Source organism: Berghia stephanieae, chromosome 5 (genome assembly GCF_034508935.2).
Source record: "Berghia stephanieae isolate SIO BIC M18660-M18661 chromosome 5, UCSD_Bste_1.3, whole genome shotgun sequence".
Taxonomy (NCBI): Eukaryota; Metazoa; Mollusca; class Gastropoda; order Nudibranchia; family Aeolidiidae; genus Berghia; species Berghia stephanieae.
The window spans coordinates 16,309,952-16,323,824 of record NC_088364.1 but is presented as its reverse complement, the minus strand read 5'-3'; the positions used below and the strand labels follow the sequence as shown (position 1 = coordinate 16,323,824).

Sequence of the window (13,873 nt, the reverse complement as noted above, 5' to 3'; positions counted from 1 at the left end):
ATAAAATTTCAGATCATAACTTGATTGCTGTAAATCTAAAAATTGAATGCAAAACAACCTCAAAGAAAATGATCACATACCATTAAAAAATCACTAGACAAATTTCAAGAAACCATTACGTTTTTGGATTTACTCACTTGGTAGTTTTTATATTTTCATGAAATTGTAAATACTTAAAATAATTCATTAAAAACTGTGTTAGATGAGCTAAGCCCATTCGTCGCGAAAGAAATTACTATCGACAAAAACACAACGATATTGTAATGAGATTCAAATACAGAATCACCAATTCAGATCTGCAGACGACTGGTCGATCCAAACTAGAAATTCATCATCGAATCCTTTTATGACTAAATAACTAACGGAACAAATTGATTTTATCTTTGTAAAAAAAAATATCTTTAAACATAAAAATGGCAAGTGCCAAACAAAACCCACGCGCATTGCTCGTCACCATGAACAAACTGATTAAGAGGACCTTATTGCTACCGCAAATCTGTTCTCTCTAACTTTAGATATAAAATATGAAGAATTCGAGGACAAAGAGGAGGCAGTTTGAAGCACTTGTGGAGGAAACTAGCACTCTTCCAGCCGGAGTATTATTCGACAAACTTGAGCCCGCCACTGAAACAATCACTGTCAGTTACTTAAACAAATCTGCTCCTGTTTACCTTCAAAAACTTATTCACTTTTATCAATCCAGTCGAAATTAAGGATCTGCTAATTTAAATACGCTAAGGAAAGCCCCAAAATATTTAGTTTTTCATAAGAAATCCTTTGACCTCCATGCCCCCCGATTGTGGAACTCCATCAGTATTGAAACAAAAACTAGTGAAAATCCACTTAATTTAGACTCCTAGTATGAATTTTATTATAATATATATCCTATTATCATATCAATGTGATTTTTAACTTGTTAGTTTTATATATTATAATATATATGATATATTATGTGTTGATGTAAAGCGCCAGTGAGCAATTTTGATTGGAATTAGGTGCAATATAAGTTCATTAATTATATTATTAACATTGTCATCATCGTCATCATTCATCATCATCATCATCATCATCATCCATCATCATCATCATCATTCATATCATCACACCAAAGAAAACTATTTTTTGTCTAGTTTCCACACATAGATATGTCATTGTTTTGTTCACACCAGTGTCAAACTATTAGCGGAAACTTTAAAAAAAAGACTAGATATATAATCTATTCGACCTTTAATTTTTGAACTGTTTTTAGTTTGGTTGTAAAGTGGGTTTGTTAAAATTCACAGGTAAACCTATTATTTAAACTTTGGAATGTTTTTGGTACTTCATTTTAGGCTTTGAAATAGATTAGTTCATTCATTTGTTCATTAAAAATTTTGATCCTGAATTATATTTTTTTTCTATAGGACTTGAGCCATCGTTTTCCTGTACTGAGGTGAACAAAACAACATTGCTTCAAGGATTCAATAACGTAAGTGAGGAATCAACGTTGTACCAAGTTTCTTTCGAAGATTGCCAAATCCAAATCACATCCAACAAGTCAGGAAGCTTCAAACGCTTAAAGCCCATTGTTTGTGAAAAAGGATACAGTTACAATGGTGGTAAAGACGTATCTATTATCACAGAATGGGATTTAGTCTGCGAATCCAGGGGTATAGGTCAGATGGTGCAGTCGTCTATTGCTCTAGGGTGGTTTATCGGGATAACGATTTCCTCCATCTTTTCAGACAAATATGGTAGGAAGAGAACTTTGATTTTTGCTGTTGCTCTAAGCTCTATCACAGAACTTGGTTCTGCGTTTGCACCAAACATTTATGTGATGATTGGGCTACGCTTTTTTTCTGGTCTGTTTGCATCTGGGATTTGTTCAATAACATATATTTTAGGTGCTGAGATGTTGGTATCTAAACATCGAGAATTATTTACCCTCTATTTTGGTTTTATATGGTCCTTTTTTTCGCTGATACTATGTGGCATCGGATATCTGTTCATTGGCGAAAGCTGGAGGCATTTACAGGTCTTCCTTACACTGTGTTGTATGTCTCCTTTGCTACTTATTTATTTTGTGGACGAATCGGCATCTTGGTTGTATAGTCATGGAAAATATGAGCGGGCCACAGAGATTATAAAAAGAGTTTGTAGATTCAATGGTGTGAATTTTGATCCATTAAAAAGGTTTGGGGTAGACTCTGCACTCAAGAAATAAAAAACTAATCGACCAAAAGGCGGCAAAAGACTACAATGCTTTAGACATATTCCGAAACACCAAACTTCGTGAATACATTTTCATTTCATGGTTTACTGCTATGTCCATTGATCTTTCTTATTTCGGAATATATTTAAGTGCATCAACTCTCTCTGGAAATATGTATCTTAACATTGCTCTCATGGCTATTTTGGAGTTTCCAGGAACTATCACAAGTTTTATTATGCTCAAGTATAAAGGAAGACGTTTTGTTATGATTTTCTTCCTGGCCATGGCAGCAATGTGTCTCGTTGCATCCACTGTTCTTGGATCTGCTGCTACTACGCACACAAAGCACATTGCCTATACATCTACAGCTTTTTTCTTACTAGGCAGACTTGCAATCGGCAACTGTTACACTGTGATTTTTTTATACATCCCAGAACTTTTCCCGACTACTCTTCGCTCAGCCGGCACAGGGATCAGTTTTACCGGAGCGTGCCTTGGAGGAATGATTGCCCCATACATGGTGCCACTACATACCTTGATACCTTGGGCACCTGGGACGTGCCTCATTGCTATCTTGACGGCTTCCACTCTTCTGTTGTTAAAACTGCCAGAAACCAAAGGGAAACAGTTGTCATCTATTATAGAAATACAACCACCCCCTAGTGAAATCATAAGTTGAAGTTTGCAATACAATATAAATACATATTGCTTTATATTAGGTGGTTACAAAAAATGAGACCTTTTTAAAACCATTTTATCTTTTAAACACATTCATCACTAGATTCATAAAACATATACACTGATAAACATACATCTTTTTAAAAGTTGTTTTTAAAAATTAATCACATTTAATTGGAAAAGCAAGGACGTGAGTGAAGTTTAAGTAAAACATGCGAAAAGTTCAAATAACAAACGCAAAGGATTTGTGTATTTTTTCACTCAAAAAATTTAGTGTTCCAAATGGTCAGTCGATCCCGCCGGATTACGTTCCTTTATCTTTTAAAAAAATTGAAATCAGTTTTATAATCTCAATATCAGCGATCTGCAACAAACATTTTTTTAAAATTCTTTCCTTTAGGGCCTCCTCAGTTAAACACATTTTCTTTTTCTGTTGCCGAATTCCAAACGCAATAATCCATTGGATTCGAGCCCGGTGATTGGAATGACTATTGTTCTTTTGAGATTAATTCAATGTTGTTCAATGTTTTTAAAAACTTATGTGAGTGTTTAATGGCATGAGAGATTGATCCACCTTGTTGTAATATATTTTTTTTAAAGTAATGTTGGGTATAATGCCCAAGAGTTCAGCAGAAGTTTGCTACCTAAAAAGCTTGACTTAAAAATCCGCAAAAACCAAAGCTGTATATATTTCAATTGAATTAATTCTCGTCTTTCCCAGCAAAGAAACACTTACTATCAGCCACAATAATCTTAATAGAGAACTTATTTCTTCATGACTAAGACTTGATAAAGATTTGAATGAATGTTCCTTTTGTTGTTGCCATGAAAAACGCCTTTTGACGATTTATAAAAAATATGAAAAGATATTATCTCAATATTTAATTTTTGCGGGGTTTTTGTTTGTTTTGTTTTTTTTTTTGTTTTTTTTTGTTTTTGTTTTGTTTTTTGTTTTTTTTTAATACCACCGTACCTATATTTTTCCATCAATTATAAAATATTGATAAACTTTAAGGCTTTCCGTGTTTAGTCCTCATTTTAAATGCAAGCTAATGAAAGTATATTTCATGTAGAATGATATTCTCGATTTTACATTTTGGCGATCGGTTTTTTTTAAAATACAACCGTACCTGTATTTCAATTATTATGAAATTTTGTAATTCTTTCACCCTTGACTCAAATAAATATTTGGAAAGAGAGAATGTGTGTTTACATACATAGGAAGAAGTTGAAGAAAAGCATATTTTATGTTTAATTAACAGCTTATTTTAGTTAGATAGTTGAGCACTGTAATTTCATGTATGTAATGTAGTTTTTAGGGTGGAGGCTACATTTTTTTAAAGAAAAAAATGATAATTTTCCAAACCACTTGGGCGTTTAACATACGTTGTCAACTCCTGCACTCACAGAATCGCCCTATTAACACAATACAATAAGTAATGAATGGTACATACAAAGTTGCAGTCCCACTTATAATTGATAATAAAAGTGTCGGACTTATTGTTTTAATATTATTACATGTATTTACATATTTTATACGTTTATTTTACATCATGGTGCACTAACAAAAAGAAAACACAATATTTTATTATTTTTGTGAGTCTTATCTTGTGGCAGCCAAGTGATTAGTCGAACTGACCGTCCCTTATATCTTGAATGTAGGGGTGCCGCTTGATGCAAAGTTGTGAGGTTGGACTGCTCTTCCTATACTAGGAAGGGATTGAAATCTTGTTTGAAATAATAAATAAGGCCGTCAGATTTCTCCTTGTTAAACGTCCTGGGCCTGTCTGCGGGACTTGTGTGTCCTCAGACAGTGTTAAATATAGGGTTTTAAGTCAGACCTAATAACATGTTCAAAATGTTACAAAGAGCAAAACCAGCCTAATGAATTTAATAAAATAGTCTAACACTTGAACGTTATAAGTATAGACTCAATAATATTTTAAGTAACATAATTACATTGTAACGCCCAGATAGCATGAAGTAAACAAATGATAGTGATAGGTTACTCCAGCTTCATGAATTACGAGACTGCACTAAATAAACAAAATTAGCTAAACCAGGATTGTGAGGTAAAAGTATGCAGAAATAGTTGTTGATCCAGTCTGTAGATCAGAAAGAAAATTTTACAAATTGAATCAGTGTATTCCACTCATCCCTTATTTTTAATATCACACCACTGATGGATAAAAACACGTCCGTTCTTGTAAGATATTTTTATGGAAGAGAATGGCGCGTTGCAAGGTCCGTATTTTATAAGGTTCACCGACCTGGGTTCCATTCCCATGGGTCTTTGTTTTGAAGAGATGGTGGTGGGGGTCGTGTCTTCCAGATGTCTAACACTTAATTTTTCCATTATCCGGTATTGACTGAGTATGAGCGACATGCGTGTTTATTCTTGTATTAAGCTATATAAACCATAAATTATGATGGTATTTTAATAAAGGATTCATGTGTTTTTTGTGAACTTTCTTCTTTTCGTCAATAATTTGAGATCTCATTATCATGGCACTTTGTGTGCTGTTACAAATTACAATGAGGTGTAAAAAATTTGATCACACTGTACTCAAAAGCTGAAAACAAGGATTTGGTAGGCTTTTTTAAAATGTGATATCTCGGCCATCAAACAACCCTCATTAAAACAAACGGGTACAAATAGAGATACGATTGAGGTTTGAATTTTATATAATAATATGTCAGGTTTTTTCCTTGCTGTAAAGTTTTAACACGGCATTTTTCTACCGTTAATCCTCGTTATTTAAACGGAGTGGCTATTCGTCAGTACTGACCCCCAGGTGCTGGCACATGCTCGTCAGTACTGGCGAACAGGCACCAGCGCCAGGGGGTCAGTGCTGACTAATAGGTACTGGTGCCTATTGGTCAGTTCTGACCTGGCCACGGGCATTGACGCCTGTACTGATGGTACCAAAATTATGGGAAAATGTCATTTTTTGAAATAACTTAATCTACGACAAATAAATCCGCATTTCCTGTCCTATACCAGTCTATAGGCGTGTCAGACCATAAGGAAAACAATTTATTGCGTATTTATTTCCTGGTCCACGATTTAATATATGCCGGTTGAGAGCGCTGTAATCACTGCATGAAAATTGTCCTAAAATCGAATATTGGTAATTCGTGGATTGCTTCCCTTGATTCAGTGATTCTATAATCTTCTCTTACTCCTTGGTTTTCTCTTCTCCTCTATAATGATGGTGATGATAATGATGATGATGATGATGATGATGATGATGATGATGATGATGATGATGGTGATCAACATAATCATCATTATCATCATCCTCAGCACCACCACCACCATGCCACCAGCAGCACCACCAACACCACCACAATCATCACCATCATCATCATCAGCATCATCATCATCATCATCATCATCATCATCATCATCATCATCATCATCATCATCATGTCGCGCCCTTCACTGCACTAGCGGCAAGTCGATTTAAATTACCCTCATCTTGGTAAAAAAACTCAAACATTGGACTTCGCGATTATTATTATTATTATTATTATTATTATTATTATTATTATTATTATTATTATTATTATTATTATTATTATTATTATTGTCTTATTACAAGTTCAGGGGTTAGAGCGAATTAAAAACAGGGAGGAATTAGTTTGTGGGGCCACGGTATCAAGGGAAATAATCCACGAAATACTATTATTCGATTTCAGGACTAAATTACAGCCCCTTTTGCAGCGACCTCTTGCAGCGTATTTTAAATCGTGCTCCAGAGAAGAAAATACGCAATGAATTGGTGTCTTTTTGGGCAGGCACGCATAAATAGGACCAACTCTCATGACACTATAGGTTTATGCCTTAAAAACCAATGAGAAGTGAATAAAACTCGAAGGCTTTAGATCAGACATGATCATAAAAAAACCTAGCGAATCTGGGGTAAAGCTGTAGAAGCTGTTTAATAATGCCCTATACTTGTAGTTTTGATATTCCATACTTCAGAATGCATATTTAATCTCTGACGCATGATTTTAAAACGTACAAAAATAGTTTAATGTACACTTCCGAATGAATTGTATCCAAAAGCAGTTGGTCTGGAATTTCATTAATTACTTCACATGATCCAATTGCAACATTACAATCCGTGTTTTTTTTTTTTTTTGTACTACTACTATTACTACTACTACTACTACTACTACTACTACTACTACTACTACTACTACTACTACTACTACTACTGCTGCTGCTGCTGCTGCTGCTGCTACTACTGCTACTACTGCTATTATTACAACTACTACTACAACTACTTTTACTACTAATACTACTACTACTACCACTTCTACTACTACTACTACTACTACTACTACTACTACTACTACTACTACTACTACTATTACTACTACTACTACTACTACTACTACTACTACTACTACTACTACTACTACTACTGATTAACATCAACTCCATATTGACGTAATTAAATTTATCTCCTTGTTTAACAGATCACAGACTCTACATTATTATAGCACAGCACATTTTGTTCCAAATACCTCACCTACAAAATAAATCAAATATAGATCTTTTGGGCTTTGTGATCAGCGATAACATGGCGCTTGGCTTACTATCTGTATGTACGAGGGTTTAAATCTGTCGGTACTCATTTTACTTCCTACCCACTATACCTACTGCCATGTAGGGCAGCAACGAAAGAACTACATCTTTCACTGTCCGTGGTCATCGTCATCAGGGAGTTCCAGGTCCTCCAGTCTCTCATTTCTCCATCCAATGGTCTGGCTTTTGGCGGTACATAATTGAGTCCTTGAAAAATGCTCTTTACTCATATTTTTTTCCACCGTTCTCATGTGTAAAATTCTTCATTGTGGAGATGTGAGTCCAGGAGAAGGCAGGTCTTGTCTGGACGCCGGGTTGGATCGTTCTTAGTCTGACGTTTCACCACCAGCTGTTCCAGCATGATTGTTTCTGGGCTGGCATCACCTTCAGGATCATGAAGGAACTCAAGCTCCTGCACGACGACAACGTGACGATCTTCTTCCTGTTCCAAACTCTCGGGAAGTGTATGTAAATGTAACCAAGTTTCAGTTAGAAGCAGAATGTATATACCGGAGGATTACGGGAAGTAAAAGAGGATAGATTATGCTCTTTGATTGGCGACCATGTTTTATTTAGAAAATAAGATGCCATGACCCTGAGACCAGAAAATCAATTACACAAGTTTGGTTACCATTGAGATTGAAACCAGTTTTTTTTCTCTCACATGTTTGTTCCCTTTTATGATGGTGTAGTTTTGGTGATGATGAAGAGATCATATTATGATGATATATTATCTAAATCTAATGTTGGTGAGGGGACACAATGATTGTGAAATGGTCATGCTGTAATGGAAGTTGTTTTTGTTTTGAGTCAATCAAATCAACGCGTAGCCTTCATTAATTAACTTATTGATGGAAAGAAATTGACGCCACTCAGCTCTTTGTTATTGTTTTTAGCCAGCCATTTTTATGAGTACTACTCACAAAATTCTATCAATCTCAATCAGACTATAACACATGGTTTTGTATCTCAATCAGATTATAACACATGGTTTTGTGTGTTGGTACAAGAAATCCGGCTGGCGGATGTTGTGAGCACTTTACCTTGAGGCACACCATCGATATAATCTGACACTAGGACTGCGATTACGTTTAAGCGATGAATGATAAAAGTGGCAGAGATGAAATTATGAAGACGTGGAAACGGCATGGCATTAATTCAATCAATCCTAATACGAATCTGAAGTGCCCACCCACGTCTTATAGTCCGTGTTACTGTTACGATTTAAAAAGCAGTTCTTTAAAACTGCGTTGACAAGTTTTGTTATTTTCAGTATATTCTTATAATAATGATAAATAAATCAAATAAAATTCCCTTTATTCATGGAAAATTTGTATCTAGGGTATATACCAAGGGAAGGCTGAAATAACCCAGGCATCAGCCGCAGTGCAGCGCCGCAAGTCGAGCTAGGGCGAGGTGACTTGCTCAAGGCCACACAGCGCAGGGGCGGTTGATCGAACTCGATACCTTTCGGGTACGAAGCAAAGACCGAAGCGCTGAGCCACGCTGCCCAAAAATGGAATAATCTATTCGTTATCAAGTTTCTCCTCCTTTCGGTTATTTATTATAATTTGTTTGGTTTTTTTTTTTTTTTTTTGGTTTTTTTTTTTTTTTTTTTTTTTTTTTTTTTTTTTTTTTTGCATGACAACAACAAAACAATTAAAAAAGGAACTGTGTTTTCAAATATCGTCTATACTTACTTTAAACGCAACTGACGACATTGATACTGTGTCTATTATAGGCATCATCAGAAATGGACAGGCATATAATTTATGGCAATTCAAAGGCTTAATGATATCATTTACAACGCTTTATTTACTCTCGGAAAGTCTTGATTGAGAGTTGTTCGAAATCGGGCGCTTGTTGCCAGATAGCCATTGGCCTAGCCAATTTGGCCAAAATTGGCCACACAGAGAATAATGTTTCTTCAATTAATTTAAAATTACGGACATTTATATCTATTTTAAATTACTCCAAGTCCGTTAGAATTTTTGTGATTAACAAAAACCGATGAGTTTCTAAAATAGATCAGAGTTTTAGTATTGTTTGCCAAAGTAAGGTTCTGTTTGGTAACTTTTCACATCGACCACTGGCCTCGAGCACGGCTGTGCCTCAGAATAAAAAATTGTGCGAGTACGTAGCTACAAAGCAGTCCTTAACCCCTCTATCTCTCTCTCTCTCTCTCTCTCTCTCTCTCTCTCTCTCTCTCTCTCTCTCTCTCTCTCTCTCTCTCTCTCTACATCTATCTATCTATCTCCCCACCTCTCTCTCTCTCTCTCTCTCTCTCTCTCTCTCTCTCTCTCTCTCTCTGTCTGACGTTCCCTTAAGCATATTCAAGACCCTATAACTATAAAGTTGTTCTCTCTTTTTTATTTCGTTGGTTTTTTTTTTATTTGTTTTTTTTTTGTTCGTTTTTGTTTTGTTTTTCTCCGGAGTCATATTGTTACGTACAAGAAATGCGCAAGGCAATAAATTTTGACGTCACACTGTGTTCTAAATTAAAATAATAATCCTAAAAGTGAGTAAAAGTAAATAAATAAAAAAATGTTAAAAGTCACGGTAAGAATCTCGTCAAGTTTGATAAATCGGTTTCGAGAATTGAGATCTATTTCAGGCGCCCGGTTTCGAACTACTCTCAATCAAGATTTTCCGAGAGTAAATAAAACGCTGTAAATCAGCCGTTGAATTGACTTAAATTATGCCTGTCCATTTCTGATGATAATAAGCTAAGTATCAATGTCGTCAGTATCGGGTAAGGTAAGTATAGACGATATTTGGTCCTTTTTAAATATTTTTATTTCCTGTGGACTGAATACACAGCTATGTCTTCAGTCCACTGGTGGACTAAAAACACAGTTCCAACAAAAAATTAAAAAAAACAACAACCCATCAATAGAATGGACAAAGTATTATAAAAGAATCGTAAAAAGAAATATGATATAACATATTTTCCTCTATTTTTCTTTAATTTAAGCAATAACGATAATCTACAAAAAAAAAGAAAAAAAAAACAAATAAAACAAAAACAAACAAAAAACCCCAAAGAAATAGAATGGACAACATAAAATAAACAAGAATCTTATGGTGGCTTGAAACAACGGCATCTAACGCGTTAGAAATCAAACTTATCCAAGTGACCAAGTGTTACTGAGTGTCATGTGATAAGTTGGCCTGGGATTTTAATTGTTTTTTTTTTTTTAATGGAATACTCGAGGAAGTGACGAATAAGTGCGAAGAGGTCTTTGTCTGCACTGACGAACAGGCCTGATGTTCGGCAGTGCTGATCAATGGCGGGCGGTAAAAGTGGCACAGACCGAAGAGAGGTTGTCTGTGGGCGGTGGCACCTTTTGTTCAATACTGACCAATAGACACCAGGACCTATTGGTCAGTACTGATCCCCAGGCGCGGGCGCGTGTTCGTTAGTACTGACCCGCAGGTGCTAGCGCCTGGGGTCACTACTGACAAATAGCCCTAGCCTTTCTTAAAAGGTTGAAGTGGTGTAGGAATAAAGCTGAAACCTTCCTCTTCAATACGATACCAAATTCAGCTCTGTATGTCTTTTGATGGCCGAGGTATTAATGGTTGAATGACCTGGTTTTAAAATAGTCATTTTTTAGACACGTGGCGCATTATATATCGAGTTCTTTTCAGCCACACAAAAAACATGTTGTGGTACCTACATTTAGTCATATCAGCGCCAGTAAAAACGAAGAAAATGGGATAGTAAAAAGTTCTATAATTACAATTAAAGTACCCAAGAAAAAGGAAGACAAAACGACATTAGTTCACATAGGGAAAAGAAGTAGATTTCAAGAGCACCCTATCAGTGTAGCTACTTAGTTTGAGACCGCCTAAATGTGTCATCCTGACACAAGCAAAGGTCCCCAATAAGAGGATTACACTCAAATGTTTACAAAAATATTACAGTGCATAAAAGAGAAATATTTACGGGGAAAAAAATATCTTCCAAAAAATAAAACTATATATTTGACTATTTACCTTACAGTCTTGGACTCTGGTCAGGGCTAGGAGAACCCCAGGTAATCCCGTTCCAAGACAAAGACAGAAAGCAGCTCGAAAAAAAGTTCGAGGAAACCGTGCCCTGTCAAAACAACTTGATGGAGAAAGGGGGTGGGGGGGGGGGGGGCAGTGAGTTCAAGCAGCTACTACTATTGGAAATCTTAGGATTCAAGTGTATGGTCTTAGCTTCGAACTTGACATATACCTAGGTCGAATATTCACCGCGTTATGTGGCCTTCAACAAGCCACCCCTCCAAGGCTCAATTTGCGGCGCTGAGCTGCGGTTGACATATTCCAGTCTTCCCTTGTAAGAGACCCTAAGACAAATCTCCGCTTGAGGATTAATAAAGGGAGATTTATTATTTATTCACATATTTGCCATGTTGAGGGAAATAACTTTATACATAACAGGTTACAAGAAGTCGGTGTATGTGTATGTGTTTTTTTTTGTTTTTTTTTTTGTTTGTTTTTTTTTTTTTTTTTTTTTTGTTTTTTTTTTTTTTTTTTTTTTTTTTTTTTTTTGGGGGGGGGGGGGGGGGGGTAGTGCTGTATCACAACATTCATTTTCTGTCTTAGCCAAGCATTAGAAAATCATTGCGAAACGGCGATGGAGTGCGTGTATGTGTGTGCGTGTGCGTGCATCATACTGTATACATACAAATGCAGTGTAAATAGATAAACACATGCGTAACCGTCAATGTCACAGTAAATCATCAGGTCGAAATCACAGGTGTCATTTTTTTAAAACTTCAATTAATCTAATTGTTTACACTGGCTTGGTGAAATTAGTTCGAGGAAGGAATGGAATAATAACAAAGAATAATAAGGAAAAAATTCGGGAGATTCGAATCAGTTGAGGAAACCATGCTGGGGTGTATAACAATAAATGCTGAAAAACTATCACAAAGTTTTAAGAGTGGGTAATATAGACACCCAGCAATAACTTTTTTTTCCCACGAGCGGATTTCTGTGGATTTTTAATATGATAATCAGCATAAAATGTACAACCAAATATGTTAAATTTAGCTTGGTACCAATTTATTCCCAGTAACACTATATTTTTTTCTTAAATCTACTGGACTAATGGTTGAATGACCCGGTTTAAAAATAGTCATTTTATGGACGCGCGACGCAATGCATATTGTTTTGTTTTGTTTTTCTGCCATAAAAATGACGTCTTTTGTGGTACCTATTGTAATACCACGTCAAGTTTGATAATAGTAGTAGACCATAGAGAAAGGGTCTCGGTGTGTAATTAATTGGTTAGGCTGTCAAGTATGAGACTTGGTTGTGTTGAGATCTGTGCTGTGATTCATTTAGCGGTTGTGGGGATACATAGCAGTGGCGTGGGGCCATTGGATCGAATGGTGCCAGGCACCACACCAATCTTTTAAAAATCATTAACAGCATAATTTAATTAAAAATAAAACAGAAATTTTAACTCCACTGTCATTCGCCAACTCGCCAACAACATACTGCCTTTTTAGTCTCCGCTCTATTCAAGATTCCGATTCACGCATTGCGCCGACTCGTGTGTTGGTGACATCACTGCGCGAATTAGTGACTGAATCAACACCGTGGTGCAAAGCAATCCAAGCTCCAGTTCATGCTCTATCCTTTAGTATCGCTACAGCTGATTGAGCGAGAAACTGGGGCGAATTATACTATCTTCAAATAGCGGAAAACCCCTCGACTTGTGCCAGGATCTGAGAGCTCCACCGTTGGATGGGGGGATGCGCCAATGTTGCACCATTTACGTCATAATTAGGGTAACTTCGGCCATCCAAAATATTATATTAACTGTCAAAAACACTGATCATTGTCAAGTTTATTTGTAAGTAACAAAGAAAAACAACATAAAACTTAAAAATATGACATATCAACCCCCCCCCCCCCCTACCTCTTTTTCACGATTTTTGAATAAAGTCATCCTTTGCAACGAAGCATTGTGGACGAATTTACCAACATTTTTCTTGCTTGTAGTGCCGAGTTGATGGTTACGTGTGTATGAGTGTTTATTTGTGTGTGTGTGTGTGTGTGTGTTTGTGTGTTGTGGTATGTGTGTGTTTGTGCGTGTGTATTTGTGTCAGTTAGAGAAAGAAAGCGAAGATTGTCAACAATTATACTTTGGTGTGTTTTTTGATTTCTTAAGTACTTAAGCGGAGTGATTTTTTCTTTGTGATGCTTTAATTAAGATCAGAATCATTAATCGTATTCCACTGGTTTCCATTATTTGAGATATACTTTGAAGTTTTGTTTTGTTAAACAATGAATTGCAATGAATCAAGTTTACTCTTTGCTTCACCGACCGTTTGGGAGATTGACACTAGATGACAAATTAGAAATAAAAAGACTAGTTCCTCACCAACCAACTGATTTTGAATTAA

At 36.0% G+C, this 13,873-nt stretch overlaps 1 pseudogene across 1 annotated transcript in view; it reads left to right on the top strand.

Annotated features, from left to right (window-relative positions):
- The window catches only part of LOC144972489 (solute carrier family 22 member 7-like), a 33,003-nt pseudogene extending 27,673 nt beyond the window's left edge, over window positions 1-5,330 (top strand). The window contains exon 4 of the transcript XR_013645364.1: window positions 1,404-5,330. The product of XR_013645364.1 is annotated as a solute carrier family 22 member 7-like (transcript). The remainder of the gene's footprint in view (window positions 1-1,403) is intronic.
- The last annotated feature ends 8,543 nt before the right edge of the window (window positions 5,331-13,873 follow it).